Genomic DNA, 14,418 nt, shown 5'->3' with positions numbered 1-14,418 from the left:
TAGAACACTCCATCCAAAGACAGCAGGTTACACATTCTTCTGAAGTATGAGTGGAACATTCTCAAGGATAGGCCATATGTTGGGAAACAAAGCAAGCCTAAATAAATTTAAGAGGATTGAAATAATATCAAACACGTTTTCCAACCATAACATTATGAAACTAGAAATCAATTATAAGAATAAAGCTGGGAAAGGGGCAAAGATGGGGAGATTAAACAATATGCTACTGAATGATCAATGGATCATTGAAGAAATCAAAGGAGAAATCAAAAATTATCTGGAGATGAGGAAAAATGAAAACACACTATAACAACTCAATAGCGATGCAGCAAAAATGATCCTAAGAGAGAAACTCATTGCAGTACAGGCTCACCTCTACAAACAAGGAAATCTCAAATAAGCTATCTCAAACTATACCTAACAGAATTAGAAAAAAATAAAAAACAAAGTCCAAAGTCAGTAGAAGGAAGGAAATAATAAAAATTAGAGCAGAAATAAATGAAATCGAAACAAAAAAGACAGTAGAAAGGAACAATGAAACAGAGAGTTGGTCCTTTGAGAAAATAAACAAAATTGACAAACGCTTAGCCAGGCTCACTAAGAAAAAAAAGAGAGAAGACTAAAATAAATAAAATCAGAAATCAAAGAGGAGAAATCACAACACATACCGTGGAAGTACAGAAGATTATAAGAGAATACTACGAAAAACTATATGCCAACAAATTGGACAACCTAGAAGAAATGGATAGATTCTTGGACTCTTACAACCTCCTAAAACTGAATCAAGAAGAAATAGAGAATCTGAATAGATCAATCACAAGTAAAGAGATTGAAACACTAATCAAAAATCTACCCAAAAATAAAAGTCCAGGACAAGATGGCTTCTCTGGAAAATTCTACCAAACATTCAAAGAAGATGTAATACCTATCCTTCTCAAACTATTCCATAAAATTGAGAAAGATGGAGCACTTCCTAACACATTCTATGAGGCCAACGTCACCCTGATCCCAAAGCTAGACAAGGACAACACAAAGAAGGAAAACTATGGGTCAATATCTAATGAACATAGATGCAAAAATCCTCAAAAAAATATTGGCAAACCAAATACAACAATACATTAAAAAATCATACACCATGATCAAGTGGGATTTATACCAGGGACACAGGTGTGTTTCAACATCTGAAAGACAATGAATAGGATACACCACATTAACAAAATGAGGAACAAAACCCACATGATCATCTTAAGAGATGCAGGGAAAGCATTTGACAAGATCCAACATCAATTTATGATATAAACTCTCAATAAAATAGGTATAGAAGGAAAGTACCTCAACATAATAAAGGCCATATATGACAAACCCAGCCAACATCATATTTAATGGGGAAAAGCTGAAAGCCGTCCCTCTGAGACCAGGAACAAGACACAGGTGCCCACTCTCACCACTCTTATTCAACGTAGTACTGGAGGTTTTGACCAGAGAAATTAGGCTGGATAAAGAAATAAAAGGAATCCAAATAGGCAATGAAGAAGTGAAACTCTCTCTGTTTGCAAATGACATGATCTAATATATAGAAAACCCTAAAAAATCCATCAGCAAGAAGTAATCAACATTTACAGCAAAGTTTCAGGGTACAAAATCAACTTACATAAATCAGTAGCAGTTCTATACTCTAATAATGAACTAACTCAGGAGAACTAAGAGAACGCAAGAACAAAATCCCATTCACAATCACAACAAAAAGAATAAAATATCTTGGAACAAATTTAACCAAGGAAGTGAAAGACCTATACAATGAAATCTACAAGACTTTCCTGAAAGAAATTGATGACGACATAAAGAGATGGAAAGACATTTCATGCACGTGTATTGGAAGAATAAACATAGTTAAAATGTCCATACTACCCAAAGCAATCTACAGACTCAATGCAATCTCGATCAGAATCCCAATGACATTCTTCATGGAAATAGAACAAAGAATCCTAAAATTCTTATGGGACAACAAAAGACCCTGAATTGCCAAAGCAATCCTGAGAAAAAAGAACAAAGCTGGAGGCATCACAATCCCTGACTTCAAAATATACCTCAAAGCTATCATAATCAAAACAGCATGGGACTGTGCAAAAACAAGCACACAGATCAATGGAACAGAATTTATAGCCCAGAAATAAAACCACACATCTATGGACAGCTAATCTTTGACAAAGGAGGTGAGAACATACACTGGAGAAAAGAAAGTCTCTTCAACAAATGGTGTTGGGGAAACTGGAAAGCCACATGTAAAAGAATGAAAACAGATCATTACTTTATGCCATTCACAAACATAAACTCAAAACGGATCAAAGACTTAAAGGTAAGACCTGAAACCATAAGACTTCTAGAAGAAAATATAAGCAGTACACTCTTTGATATTAGTCTTAAAAGGATCTTTTCAGACACCATGTCTTCTCAGACAAGGGAAACACTAGAAATAATAAACAAATCAGACGTCATCAGACTAAAGAGGTTCTACGAGGAAAGGGAAAACAGGACTGAAACAAAAACACAACCCACCAACCGGGAAAAAAATATTTACAAATCATATATCCGACAAAGGGTTAATCTCCATAATATAAAAAGCACTCATACAACTCAACAACAAAAAGTCAAACAACCCAATCAAAAATGGGAAGGGGATATGAACAGATACTTTTCCAAAGAAAACATGTAGATGGCCAATAGGAACATGAAAAGATGCTCATCATCACTGATCATCAGGGAAATGCAAATCAAAACTACACTAAGATATTACCTTACACCTGTAGAGTGGCTAAAGTAAACAAGACAAAAAATAACAAATGTTGGAGCGGTTGTGGAGAAAAAGGAACCCTCATACACTGCTGGTGGGAATGCAAACTGGTGAAGCCACTATGGAAAACAGAATGGAGGTTTCTCAAAAAATTAAAAACAGAAATATCATAAGACCCAGCCATCCCACTACTGGATATCTATCCAAAGAACTTGAAATCAGCAATTCAAAGAGACTCATGCACCCCTGTGTTCATTGCAGCATTATTCACAATAGGCAAGATGTAGAAGCAACCTAAGCACCCATTGACTGATGAATGGATAAAGAAGATATGGTATATATATATATATATATATATATGTATATATATATATATATATATATATATACACAATGGAATACTACTCAGCCATAAAAAAGGATAAAATCATCCCATTCACAACAACATGGATGGACCTTGAGGGAATTGTGTTAAATGAAATAAGCTGGATAGAGAAAGACAAACTCTGTATGGTTCCACTCATATGTGAAGATAAACAAACACATGGACAAAGAGAACAGATTAGTGGTTACCAGGGGAAAGGGGCATAAAGGGTTGGCACAAAGGGTGAAGTGGTGTACCTATAATATGACTGACAAATAATAACGTACAACTGAAATTTCACAAGGTTGTAAACTATCATAACCTCAATTTAAAAAAAAATTTGAGAGAAAAGGAAAAAAAGGAGAAGGAGCAGAGTAAGGTAATAGAAATTATTAAGAAAACCAGGAAGGAAAAGTTACCAGAAGAAAAGGAGGTGGTGTGTGGGGGGCTGGAAAGTGTGCTGTACAGTGTGTGTATGAGGGGGAGGAGGCCTCATCTCTGCTCCTGGCAGCTGGAGAAGTGAGGTCAAAGGATTTCAGGGATTCTGAGTGGAAAGACTTCCCTGAAGGCAGAGGCAGGACATTCCCAGACACAGCTGAGCAACCAGCCAGGAAACTGAGATGTGTAACCATTGAAGAAAGCAACTTGGAGGGGAAAATGTCAAATGTACTCAAACACAGCTCAAACTTCACAGCTGGCTGTTTAGCCGTCCACTTCCTGCTGCAAAGACAATTTCTCAGTGGCACAAGACGTTGCCACAGGAGACTGGGTGACCTCCCTGTGCCTGGCCCGTCTGCATGTAGCTCAGTAGATCCCTGGCCATGAAAGGGATGGACATTTCCGGGCATTAGCCATGGGGAAGACAAGTCCCCTGAGAGGAAACTGCTGGTGCTGAAGGAAACCCCTGTGTCCTGGGCGTGGTTCCTTTCACCTACACTGTGATGAGTCCAGGCTTGCTTGAAGATATGCCCAGGGTTGTTGGTGTTCAACAGGCTCTTTCTCACCTGGCTAGGAGGACCTCAAGGGCAGATAGGTAAGTCGTGTTTGTGAGATACATCACTTCAGGGTCTTGACTCATGGTGTTTATTTCCTTTTTATTTTCTCTGAGTCTTTTGTTAAGTTTTTATTTAAAATGTCTCGACAGATTCTCACTGGTCTGGGTTTAGCCAATGGAGAGTAACATTCCCTAAATCCAGAATCCAGCAACAGCAACAATTAGTGGGAAATCTTCAAAAGAAAGCAAAGGAGCAGAGTAAAGAGTGACTCTCCCTCCACGGCCCTCCTTGGGGCACTTGGATTATGGTCTTACTGAGGCATATTCCAGCACTGCCCAAAAAGCATCACACAGAACAAGAGGTCTTTCTAATAAGCAGTCTTACTAGGGGAATAATGACCTCAGTAGTCAAGTGAGTTGGGGAAATAGGTAAAATGTTTTGTTTTGTTTTGTTTTGTTTTGTTTTTCACTGAAGTACTCCTCAAAATGCTTATCACACGGGGTGTGGTAAATTTATTTGACCACAAGCCTTTTATTTCCAGGGTATCATGAGAAAAGTTCACAAACAGATGTCAAGGATGATGATCTCTGGGGTGCAGAGGGTTACGGATGACTTTTCTTTTCTCCTGTGTGCCTGTCTGTATCTCATTTTCAACAAGGAATATATATTTCTTTGTACTGAAAAGCAAAAAAAAAAAAAAAAAGTATTTTAACAAAACGAAAATCCCCCCCACCTTAGGTCAGGTTTTAACAGGCTGGGAACAGTGGGAAGGATGGACATGAAGGGGAGGCTTGGAGCGGCCATATGAATCCTGGGAAAGAGAGAGGATGCGGAGGCTGGAACCAGGCAGAGCCTGACACCGGGACTCAGAGTTTGGGGTTCTGGACTCTGTAAGTCCAGTATATTAGAGCTGCTTGGCCTCAGCTCCTCATCCTGAACTGTTCCAATGTCCCTCAGGCCATGAGCAGTGGTAGCCAAAGAAGAACCCAGCAATCCTTGCCCACCATCCCTTTTCTCCATGAGTCTTTGCTGAACTTAGGAAGCAAGCCTCTCAGAGCAGCCAGGGAGCTGATGGCGACTCTAAGAATTCAAACCCATCTGGATAACTGGCTACTGGCCTGGTTTCCTCAACCTCTGCCCCTCTGACACAGTATTCACATCTCACAGCATGGTTACTCTCAGCCAAACGTTTTGTGGTTTTGAAACATTTCTCTTAAAATGTGGTACCCACCTGAAGTAGTGACTATGTGGGTAAAAAAAAAAATTACATTTCTTCTTAATTTCTTTAAAACACATGACTGCTTATAGCAAAAGTTACAACATGGCTTTGTGGGGTTTATAAGTATCTAGCTATAATAAACAACATAAACAACTATAGCAGAAGGGGAAAACGTCTCTATCACACTGCTGACAAATAAAAATAGCAAGCACTAGGATATATTGGAGTATATGAGGAAGCCATTTGGTATAAACCTAATTCGGCCTGACTTTTTTTTTTTCAAAAGGGCCTGACTGTGGCTATTGAGCACGCATTGCATATCTGCTTAGACATTTCCTATGGCCAGAACAAAGGCCCTTGAGATAAAGGTGCAACTTCCCCCCCACATTAGCATTTCCTTAGGGATAAGCATTTTTCCTTAGGCTAGGAACTGATTGCTGCACTCACCTCCCAGCTCACCTGTGACCACCCAGCTGGAGACAACAGACTGCCACCCTGCTGTGTTCACAGAGACAGAAGACCTACTTGCTATTTCCATCAATCGCCGTGCCGACAGAGCAGTCTCGCGACTATTGTAAAAGGGACATTTCAATCCTATGTGAAGCATCCTCTTTGAGGGTATATAACCACCCTTATACCCCCACTTCTTTGGAGTGCTCTGTTCCTTTGTGGAAAGACTCTCCCGGGTTATAATCCTCAGATTTAAGCTCAGAATAAACTCACCCAAATTTTCATTTATAGATTGGATATGGATTATTTTCGTCGACACTGCCTTACAGCACTTGGCCAGGGAGCACCAGCTGAGAGTTGTTTCCCCACACAAGTAATGTTGAGTAATTCCGAACAATAACCCATGTTGACGAAAATAATCCATAACCAATCTATAAATGAAAATTTGGGTGAGTTTATTCTGAGCTTAAATTTTAGGATTATAACCTGGGAGAGTCTTTCCACAAAGGAACAGAGCACTCTAAATAAGTGGGGGTATAAGGGTGGTTATATACCCTCAAAGAGGGTGTTTCACATATGATTGAAATGTCCCTCCCACAATAGTCACAAGATTGCCCTGTCCGCACAGCGCTTGATGGACACAGCAGGTAGTGGGTCTGCTATCTTGGTGGGTGTAGCAGGAGGCAAGTCTATTGTCTCGAGCTGGGCGGTCACAGCTGCGGGCAGCAATCAGCTTCTAGCCTAAGGAAAGATACTTAATCCTTAAGGAGACGCCAATGTTGGGAGGGGGAGGGAAGTTGCACCTTTATCTCAAGGGCCTTTTGCTCTTGCCATAGGGAATCTCTAAAGCAGATATACAATGCATGCTCAATGGCCTCGGTCAGGCCCTTTTGGAAAGACAAGGTCAAGCTGAATTAGGTTTACACCAAATGGCTTCCTCATATATTCCAATATATCCTATTACTTGCCATTTTTATTTGTCACCTAGAATAAAATAACACGTGCACAGGCTTATGCTTTAAAAAGTCATAAAGCAACTTCAGTTATAAAATCATAATCAGCCCAGGATCCAGCAGGGTGAGTTAAAGCCACACCGTCCGACTCATGGTCAGGTCCCTGCGAGCGGCTGGTGGTGAGTGCAGGGTCATGGGCCATGGGTATGAAGGAACCTGTTACCCTGAGAACATTCGTAGGAAATGAAATTGCAAGTCAATTCAAAATTAGCTTTAACTCTTTATCTAGGCAGAATGCACCTCTCAAATATTCATAATGCAGATATTTCACATTAAAAACACAACAGTAATTTTTTCAGGTGTCATTAGAACATGTTTAAATACCTCTTCCCTCTGGATAGTGCTCTTTCAGAAGACTTAGGCCATTTGTTAGTGTCACCTGTGAAGACAGGCATAAAAGAGAATTTGATACATGATTCTGAAAATATGAATCTGGTCTAACACTTGCCTGTACTGCTGTCTCCAGGAGGAGCAGCTGCTGCGGAGACAGGGGAGGAACCGGCAGCATCGGTCATTGTTACTGCCTTTGTTATTGATGGTATTGTTACTAATTATGACACACTACAGCTACTGCTGTGTTAAGTGGATGGGAAAGGCTCAGTGACAAATCACAGGAAGTTTGCCAACGGTAAATCGAACAGGTTCAGCTCGCAAGCTCAGGTAACTTGACCCTTCCAGGGGCAGCTCTCAACAGAAGGGAGGGAGCCACAAGTGTGGATAAATGTCCCCGCCTCCTTTCTTTCAGATGAACAGTGCTGGGAAGCATTCTCTTTGTCTCTCAGAGGTCCCTGCAGAGATGACCCCTATTGTCTATGGCAGCCATCATCATGACACTCCCTTTTACAAGTCAACTTTATTAAGTTACAACTTAATGCACTGTTTTAAGTGTAAGATGTGACATGGCTTGAGGCACATACAGGGAGTGCCTATGTAGGCGTCACCAGGTACATCATCACTCTAAAATGTCCCCATGCCCCTTGGAGTCCATGTCTCTCCCACCCCACCCTTGATCCAGGTAATCACTGGTTTGTTTTCTTTCATTATAGATTAACTCTTCGAGTTCTAGATTTTCACATAAACAAATCACACAAATTTGAACTACAGTAGTTCCCTCCTTATCTGCAGTTTCAGTTACCTGTGGTCAACCAAGTTCTGAAAATATTAAATGAAAATTTCAAGAAATAAACAATAGATAAGATTTAAATTCCCACACCATTCTGAGGAGCAGGATGAAATCTTGTGCCTAACCTGCTCCAGCTCACTTGGGACATGAATCCTCCCTTTGTCCAGAGGATCCACACTGTACATGTTACTTGCCCACTAGTCTGGGTTATCAGATCGACCATCAAGGTCTGCTACTGCTCGTGTTCAAGTAACACTCATTTGACTTCATAATGGTCCCAAAGCACAAGAATAGTGATGGTGGCAATTCAGATATGCTGGGAGAAACAGTAAAGTGCTTCCTTTAAGTAGAAAGGTAAAAGTTCTCAACTTAATAAGGAAAGAAAAAAAATCCTATGCTGAGGTTGTAAAATCTACGATAACTTTTATTACAGTATATTGTTATAATTGTTCTATTTTATTATGTTATTGTTAATCTCTTACTCTACCTAATTTATCAGTTAAACTTTTCATAGGTATGTATTTACCATAGGAAAAAAACATAGTGCATATAAGACTTCAGTACTATCTGTGGTTTCAGGCATCCACTGGGGGTCTTGGAACATATCCCCACAGATAAGGAAGGATCACTGTATTTAGCTAAATATAATGTTTTTGCACTTCATCCATGTTATTTTGTATGTCAATTTGTTCTTTTTATTGCATTGTACAAATATATCATTTTTTTAATCCATTTACCTGTTAATTTGAGTTCAGCTATTCCACATTCCCAAGTTTGGCTATTATAAGTAAAGCTGCTGTGAATATTCAGGTATTTATGTGAACACCCGTTTTCTTTTCTTTAGGTGAAATACCTGGGTGTGGAATACTGTCCTGCCTTTCTCTGCTCCCTCACTCCTGTTTTCTAGGGTCACACCCAGAATCAACCACCTGGACCCAAGTCCTCATCTCAGCCTCTGATTTTGGAAACATCCGAAATCAAGTATCAGAACCTCACTATATACTGCTTGCTCCATCTCACGGATGAGGAACAAGTTCTCCCTAAGGCTTCCCTGCTTGCTCTTTATGCCAAGAACCAACTTCCTGTCACCACAAGACCCCAATGCCAGTAATTCTGTTCACTTCAAGATGTCCTTGAAACATTTCTTACATGTGGATCTCTGCAATATGATTGTAAACTCTTAGGGGAAAAAAATATTCATCCTAGTTATGTTATCTTCCATCACAGCAAGTAGAATACTCCTGAGACTTTAATTATCTAGCTATGACCTTGACTAAATCTGTTGACCTCTCTGAATTTCAGATTTTTCATCTACTAAAAAAATTAGATAAATATAGTAACTATATTTCAGAGTCATTGTAAAGATTAAATAAAATCGTGTATTGCACACATCTAGATTCTGGTCTATAAATGCAATTTCCCAGGGAAAGAATCCAGGAACCCATTCAGAAATGTCTGATTCCAGTTCTGAGGTGGGAACTGTAGAAGATAAGTCTAGAAACTATTACTGTGCCAGAAAGATAAACAATACTTAGCATCATGTCAAAAAGACAGGCACATGTTTAACATTTTTCAAAATAAAATGTTTGAAAACAAAGATCTAGCCACTTACTGAAGAAACTACTACCACTGACCTAAGATGTAACAATTTGAGCATAAAACAAATAATGTTTGTTTGGGGGCCGGCCTCGTGGCAGAGTGGTTAAAGTTCTGTGCACTCTGCTTTGGCAGCCCAGCTTCACGGGTTTGGATCCTGATCACAGATCTGCTCTACTCGTCAGCCATACTGTGGAGGCATCCCACATGCAAAGCAGAGGAAAACTGGCACATATGTTAGCTCAGGGCTAACCTTCCTCAAGAAAAAAGAAAAAAGAGGAAGATTCGCAATGGATGTTAGCTCAGGGCTTATCTTCCTCAAGCGAAAAGAAAAAAGAGGATGATTGGCAGTTGATGTTGGCTCAGGGCTAATCTTCCACACACACACAAAAAAAGCAAACAACTCCCCCCCCAACTTTTAAAGCAGATTAAAACACATCAAATTATCAAATATATAAAAATTCATGCATTTTTAATGATTTTTTAAAAAAAAACGTTACTAGAACAGGTTGTTATGAAATCATGTTAGTATAAAATTTGAAAACTAAGTGAAAATAACTAAACTTTCTTATGCCTTAACTACACAAGTTTATATTTCATGGCAGCCAGTGTTGATGAGGAAAAATTTTTGAAGCTTGCCAGCTTATGAATACAAAAGGAAAGGAAGAATTAAAAAATCAACATTTTGAAACTTCAATAAAACAATGGATCTAGGCAGTGGTCATCGATGGATGCGAAAACAATTAGTGGAGAAAATTGATGGGGAATTTTATAATGGAGGGATCAGACAGACACCAAGGGAGCACACTAATAAATCTTTTCTTTTCCTTTCTTCAACTGATCAATCTTTGGGTCACTGAAAGTGGGGAAAGCAGACATTTTGTGCACCTGGTGAGACAAGATAGGAAGTTTTTGGTACCACCATGATGGCATTCTTCCCCCTAAAAATGAAACCTGCATCTAATCAATCTAGCTGTAATTATCCATTTAAAATAACTTCAGGGGCTCAGGAAACAAATTAGAGGCTGCAGAAGAAAGGAGATCAGAATGTGTAACTTTCTACACAGAAAATGCCTGAGTTTTTCCAAGAAAACCCATGGCATAAAAAAAAAAGAGGGGAGGGGGCCAGGGGGCTCTTACGAAAGGAGAGAGATGGCTTGAGAGGAACAGCGATCCAAAGCGCCTGTGGGGTTCGGTCCTGACTCCTGTAAATCAACAGCAGAAAGACATTTCTGAGACAATCAGGGGAATTTAAATATGAGCCAGGCATTAGATGTTGCATATAAATTATTATTAAATGTTTTAGGTGTTAAAATGGAATAGAATTTAAGGGGAAATATTCTTATTCGTTAGAGATAACTGATGATGTATTTATGGAATAAGTGATATGATATTGGGGGACTTGCTTTCAAAACTGCAAAAAGAACCATGGAGGAATCAAATACACAGGATTAGCAAACGTATTGGTCATTGTTGAAGCTAGGTGATAGGTACCGGGGGGTTCATTATTCTGTTCTCTCCTTTTTTGTGTGTTCTTGAAATGTTACATAATAAAAAGTTTAAAATAAGGTAAATTCCTATAATGAATGCATCTAACAGATCATGGCCCACTGTTTATATCATAATATGGCTGAAGATCAGGGACTTCCACCCTTAACAATTCCCCTTATATAGAACCAGATTAGGGGGCCTGACTTGAGACAAATGTCAGCACTCTTCCAGCATCCTGACACAGCACTCTGCAGCATTCAGCTCTGGGCCAGGAGTGAAGGACTCTGTAGGTCAATCCCTACTCTCCTGTAACCGCCCAGACATGAAGGTCTGTGGGAACCTCATGTGCAACGTGAGTGGAGGTGAGAGATGTGCTCTGCTAGAACTCTCAGAAGACAAAAGCTGTGGAGCAGGCTGCAGTAGAAGCTGTCCATCTAAAGGAAAGCTCCCTTTGGCCCTTCTGCTCTGAAATGGAACCTGCCTCTCCCAGAACCCAGGGCCCAACTCTCATCCCTGGTTATGTGCTGGGCACATCTATTGATGGTTTGTGTGTCACTCTCACATCATCACACCCACCAGCCCCTTTGTGTGTGGAGGGGAGGGTATGCTAGCAGACACTCATAAAATCCCTATTGCTTTAATGTTTTATTATCGAAAATTCAACATATACACACAAGTGGAGAGAATAGTATAATAAACTTCAATGTTCCGTGAACACAGCTCCAATAATAATCAGTTCATGGCTCATCTTGTTTCAACTATATACTCACACATTACTGGATTATTTTGAAGCAAATCACATCACCTTATTTAAAAGTATTTTATTATGTATTTCTAAAAGATATGAATATTCCTCCCAATTATTATTAAAAATTAAGACATACATATAACTATTTTTATGAACCATGTGAAAGTAAGTTATATACATCAGAACAATTCAACCCTAAAACTTAAGAATTATCTTCTAAAACAATGGCATTCTCCTACATACCCATACTTTGGTGGCCCAGTTAAGAAACTCGACACTGATAGCTACATATTATCCATATTAGGTTTATCCCAATTCTACCAAAAACATCAACAAGGACTCATTTTATAAACATAATTACAATACCTAAATCAAAATATACAATAACACAATGCACAATACACAATCACACCTAAAAGTGGTAATAATAATTCCTTAAAATCATCAAATATCTAGTCAGTTTTATATTTTCCATCACATTCTCTCTTTGTGTGTGTGTGTGTATCTGTCGGTATCTCTTTCTTTGAAACAGAAATCCAGAAATTTGTTCTATAGTTTCCCAAAGCTTAGATTTTGTTGAGTATATCCTGGAGGTCTGCTGCTGAACACACATTTCCCCATCACTGTATTTTCAATAGATTGCTAGGTCTACCTGGAGCTGGACAGAAATCAGATGCGATTTATCGGTAACTACTTCACAGGCAACTCCTTCACATGTTCAGTGCTCCAGTCAGGTGGCACATGCTGTCTGATTGTCCTCCATTTGAGATCTTACCAGCTGATACTTAGATCCATCAATTTATTAGGAGGTGCAAAATAGTAGTATTTTAGATATGTCATTTCTTCTTAGTCTATTACCTATAGAAGTTTTAGAAAGTTTATAAAACTTCTCACCATCTCCCAAGTTACACTCTGGTATAAGTATCATACACTATGTGTAACTATCATATATTATGGTTTATATAGGTAAGGTGGCATAAATGCTTAATTCTCACCAATTTTCAAAATAATGGTTTTGTTCATAAACATTCTCCACTAGTGACCAAGTCGTTTTCCTAATATTTTTTTAACATTTCATTAGGAAATCATGGATTTAAACATATCTGATGTTTTATTTATTACTTTATTAAATTTATTGAAGCTCGAATTGTCCCATCTTTGGTTAGTGAGAGCCTCTTAGTGTAGCCAGCTGAGTATTTTTGACGTGATCTTATTATTCTGTGATTGCTCTCTTGCTTTTTAGTAGAACAAAATGTTCCGGGCTCAAATTGTGCATTTCCAGCAACAGACTTATAATCAGCCATTTTTCCAAGGAGCCTTGGCTCCTTTTAGTGATAAATGGTATTTAACGACAACAGTTTGAGTGCTTCAGGTTTTCATTGCTACTGAATTGTCCATTGTTTCTAAGACTTTCAGCAGACAGAGATAATATGCATTTGTAAATTACAGGTTTTGTACCTAACCTCATCAGTCTCTCATCTGTTTCTTCTTTATTTTATGCTGAAAATCCTGGATGAATGACATTACTTTAATCATTTTCTTTGTACAACAATCAGTCACAAAATACAAAGCAGTCTAAATTAACATTACTAGCATTAGGAAAAAATATGATTACTGATTCTGGGTGAGAATATGTTTCCAGTTCTTTTCTTCCTATATGATATCCCATTAGAAATACATAGTAGAAATGCTGGGTCCTAAGGCCACATGAAGTCGTCCCTCTCTCATGGACGCTGCTGTTTCATTACGTGTATGGACTCTTGCCTTCCAACCAGCACACCAACTCTGGTCAAAGAGCTACACAGAGGAGTGTGTCTGTGTACTTTCCCGATTAACATCTCAATGGGAAAGTGACTTCTGTTTCTTCCTTTAGCAGCAATGCTGAGCTCAAGATTCCAGGAGTTGCTGGTCAGCTGCAAACCTTCAGAGGTCCCAGTTCCAGGCAGGTGACAGCCCCACGTGGTCAGAACACCTGACCTTTAGTGGCCCCATCTCTGAGCTACATTGAATATCTTAGGTTCTCCATATATTTCTTAGTTAATAGAATTGAAGATTTTTGTTCAGAGAAATGATATGAAAAATAGGAACACTGCTTTGGAAGAGAATAGTGATAGATCCAGGAGCCAACAAATGGGGATATTTGCTTCTCTCCAGGGGATGAGGACCAGGTTTGTGTCTTTGGCCAGGGTGAAATCCACTCCATTTATCTAAGGCAAACATGTCCTTTCCCTATGGCACCCACAGATCCCTAGCACTGAGTTGAGGCTAAGCAAAACCGCTCCTCGTTTATTGCCTCAGAAAATGCCAGAATGACAACTTTGATCAAGCTCTCTTCTCAAAGAGCCTGTTTCAATCTCAAGGAATCCAAGCCAAATAGCAATGATCCTGGAGGTGGATTAACAAGCTGGCTGGCCCTGCCACAGGCTTGCTGTCAAGAGACACAGTCCTCACTCCTCCCTCTGGATCAAAGCACCAGAGCCACTGGCCTGAAGAGGCTGCCCTACCTGCAGGCAGGACTCACCAGACAAACGAACGAGAAAAAGGACGTGGCAGGTGGACAAAGTGTTCCCTCTTTCTCAAACTGTTCCCCAGCCGCTCAGTTTTGCAGTTGATCACCTCTGTGAATAG

This window comes from Equus caballus, chromosome 7 (genome assembly GCF_041296265.1).
Source record: "Equus caballus isolate H_3958 breed thoroughbred chromosome 7, TB-T2T, whole genome shotgun sequence".
Taxonomy (NCBI): Eukaryota; Metazoa; Chordata; class Mammalia; order Perissodactyla; family Equidae; genus Equus; species Equus caballus.
The sequence above is the reverse complement of the archived record's forward strand: the minus strand, read 5'-3'. Positions refer to the sequence as shown.